The 3765-nt window shown below is 45.6% G+C and overlaps 1 non-coding gene across 1 annotated transcript; it reads left to right on the plus strand.

Moving 5' to 3' along the window:
• The first annotated feature begins 305 nt into the window (after positions 1-305).
• On the plus strand, positions 306-378 carry Trnat-agu. The gene has a single exon. It is a non-coding gene; the product is annotated as a tRNA-Thr (tRNA).
• Positions 379-3765: the final 3387 nt, after the last annotated feature.

Below are 3765 nucleotides of genomic sequence, written 5' to 3' on the forward strand. Positions count from 1 at the left end.
ATGGACCTGCATTCGATTCCCCGTTGATGTGAAGTTCGAAACAGAAGTGCATATTCTAGTAGCATTTCTGAGGCCTCTAAAATAAAATAATATACGAAGAAAAAAACCATCAGTAGCGCTCGAGACTGGTAATTACTGGTTCCCTGTCTCGTTTTGGTCATTATTTCTTCATTTTTTTCTGTTGGGTTTGAATACCTTCTATATACTAAGACAAAGACGGCCAATGATCTCTTCAGTGCGGATGCACACCGGGCTCGAACGCCTACGGGAATCAGTGAAATAGCGCGAGTGACCTCTGTTTCCGGTCCGGATGGCTCAGTGGTCGGAGCAACTGCCTAGTAAGCAGTAGATCTGGGTTCGAATCCCAGTCCGGCAGAAATTTTCAACTTGCCCCATAAATTTAAATCGGTCCCCACTCGCATCCATTGTCTGTAATTCCTCTGTGTCTAGAATACCTTCATGATTTAAATACAAAATTCATCAGATACGTGCAAATTAACACGTATCTGATAGTCATAGTAATGAAACATGCAAGTCTTCATATTTCTGATTACATTTTGCTCATAAAAATTCAATTTTCATGACAGATATAAGTACAGGACTTAATTACCGATCGTTTAGAACAGATTGTTAATAAACATTGTTTGACTTAAAAAAAACTTTACAAATCAAATATTTTTTCATTCTTATGCGTTTTACGCTTCACGGAAATACTCATGAAGCATGTATCATTGTTTAAAGTTTAGTACAGCCAGGAATCGAACCCAAACGATCTAAACAATAGGCGAGCATTCTACCAGAGAACCGCGTGGGCCGTCGGAATGATGTTCTTCCTTTATGGTATAGACAGTCGGGAAAGTTCAGAATTGATTTTCTCGAGTATCTCTGAGAGCTGCATCGAACTGCCGTGTGTTCTCGTTGTTAGCGTTAATGCCGCCCTAGCTGAGCTCAACATTTGGCAGTCGTAAGTTGCCTAGGGGAGGGAAGTCTGTGAATCGTGTAAATTTTTGTCTGTGTGTGATCGCATTTTAACCGTTTGTATTTTCTGACCCATAAACTAGGGCGAACCTAGTTTTTGCCTAAACAAGAGTGGCAGATGCACTTAGACTCGCCGGTGTACCAACGCGGATTTGCATGCTGTGCGATACGCTACACGGGCTGATAACCCACTATACTAAATTCACTAATTTCTTCGATTATTTGACGATCAAAATTTTTATCTTACTCGTTTTAATGCTCAAACTGCCATCACCTGAATTTTACTTGTAGAAACTGTCACACCATATGTAGCGCAACTTTGCTCAGTTCATGTACGACTGTCAGTAATATTTGCACTAAGGCAACTGGTGGAGAGGACGCAGAAGTCTGTGGTGAGGCCTGCGATGCTGTATAGTGCAGAAAAGATTGAAATGGTAGAAATGAGAATGTTAAGGTGGATGACTGGGGTGACACGAAAGGATAGACTAAGGAGTGAGTACATCAGGGGAACATTGAAAGTAGGGCCCATAGGGAAGAAGATCCAAGAAAGTAGGCTAAGATGGTATGGACATGTGCAGAGATGAGGGAGTACTACGTGGGGAGAAGAGTTGAAAACCTGGAAATCGAAGGATCAAGGAGAAGAGGAAGACCGAAACTGAGATGGAAAGACAAGGTAGCAGGGGACATACGGGAGAAAGGATGGCTCAGAGAAGAAGCACTGGATAGGCATTTCTGGAAGAGAAGGATCCAGCAAAGTAACACCGACTCCACATGATGTGGGAAAAAGGCTGAAATGATGATGATGATGTCTGCCTTTTATGACATAGTCCTCAGCAAGAAAGGAAATAATCAGTTCCTTGAAAAATAACAAGTCTCCCGCTGTCGCGTCCCGGCACCGTTTCCCACTCCATTTATTTTTCTCTTTGGCTGCAGTGTTATTGGCATGGCGCGATCACGACTAAATCGAATATGGGTTTGTCAACCTTTATAGAACAGATGAGAGAGAGGAGACCTCCTTGGTTGGAATATGTGTTCAGTTACGACAGGTTGATAATTATCGGCCAGTTGGCTAAAATAGCAAGTTATTACTTTTAGTCAATTTGTTTAAAGTTCAATCCAAAACATTTTTTTTATTGAGGTGTCAGACCAAGACCCCTTAACAGAAGGCCAGATGCTTTCAATAATCATTAGGTATGACCTTTAGCAGAGAGGAGTGCCCTCACAGCCACCCGACCTGCTAACAACTGACCACTTGACCTAAATCTTAAATCATTGACTCTTAGAAGTCAAGGGCCACTTGCCCTATAATTCAAGAGACAAGTACCAATCAGTAACTTGTTCATGCTGTTCACTGAAATTCCTCTTAGTTCTTTGTACTGTCTGTGTTCAGTGCTGTTCCATTGAATATTGAAAACTGTTGCTTAGCTAGCTGTTGACGCGTGTCTACCAGAATCTATCACCGTCTTCTCGTAGTTGAAGTGTGCCATGTACCGACGTTCGGCTAAAGAGACCGGCAACCCCTGAGACACTGTAGCATCACAGAGTTGCATACGCACAAGGCGTTGCCTCCCCGACAGACGGCAGGGCAAGCTCCACCAGAGGTTCTCCTCCGTGCTAGGCACCTATTTCCTCCGTCGTGTCACGTGTGCGGAACTGGATAGGCACGAATTCCTCCGTGCCCCGGCTATATAGGGCGGCGCAAGCCAATGGGTCCGCAGTTCGCTCCACCAGAGCTCTTAGCAGCCCATCAATCAGATCCCAGACAGAAGCAACCGTAGCGGGACCTACGACTTTCCTGAAATATCCCAAGACGTACCTATAGGCCAACTACACCGAACGCTCAACCTCCGTCGTTAGGGATTATCGGTGGCATGGTCTTCACGTCCCACTATGTTTATTCACTGTGTGCTCCAGGCATTAACCTGTTAGTATCTGAGCCGGCCGCGGTGGTCTCGCGGTTCTAGGCGCTCAGTCCGGAACCGCACGACCGCTACGGTCGCAGGTTCGAATCCCGCCTCGGGTATGGATGTGTGTGATGTCCTTAGGTTAGTTAGGTTTAAGTAGTTCTAAGTTCTAGGGGACTGATGACCACAGATGTTAAGTCCCATAGTGCTCAGAGCCATTTGAACCATTTTTTGTTAGTGTCTGAGACGTTGTATTACTTTTTTTATTGAGAAGAGTTTTTCGTTTCCAGAATGAGATTTTCCCTCTGCAGCGGAGTGTGCGCTGATATGAAATGCAGCGGAGTGTGCGCTGATATGAAACTTCCTGTCAGATTAAAACTGTGTGCCGGGCCGAGACTCGAACTCGGGAACGTTGCCTTTCGCGGGCAATTGCTCTACCATCTGAGCTACCCTAGCACGACTCACGCCCCGTCCTCGCAGCTTTACTTCTGCCAGTACCTCGTCTCCTCGGCCCGGAACACCGTTTTAATCTGCCAGGAAGTTTCACATCAACGAACACTCCGCTGCAGAATGAAAATCGCATTCTGGAAACATCCCCCAGGCTGTGGCTAAGCCATGTCTCCGCAATATCCTTTCTTTCAGGAGTGCTAGTTCTGAAAGGTTCGCAGGAGAGTTTCTGTAAAGTTCGGACGGTAGGAGACGAAGTACTGGCAGAAGTAAAGCTGTGAGGAGGGGGGGGGGGGGGGTCCTGCTTGGGTAGCTCAGATGGTAGAGTACTTGCCCGCGAAAGGCAAAGGTCCCGAGTTCGAGTCTCGGCCCGGCACACAGTTATAATCTGACAGGAAGTTTCAGGTTTCCATTTGTTATTAAATCACTCTGCGGT

This window comes from Schistocerca americana, chromosome 6 (genome assembly GCF_021461395.2).
Source record: "Schistocerca americana isolate TAMUIC-IGC-003095 chromosome 6, iqSchAmer2.1, whole genome shotgun sequence".
Classification (NCBI taxonomy): Eukaryota; Metazoa; Arthropoda; class Insecta; order Orthoptera; family Acrididae; genus Schistocerca; species Schistocerca americana.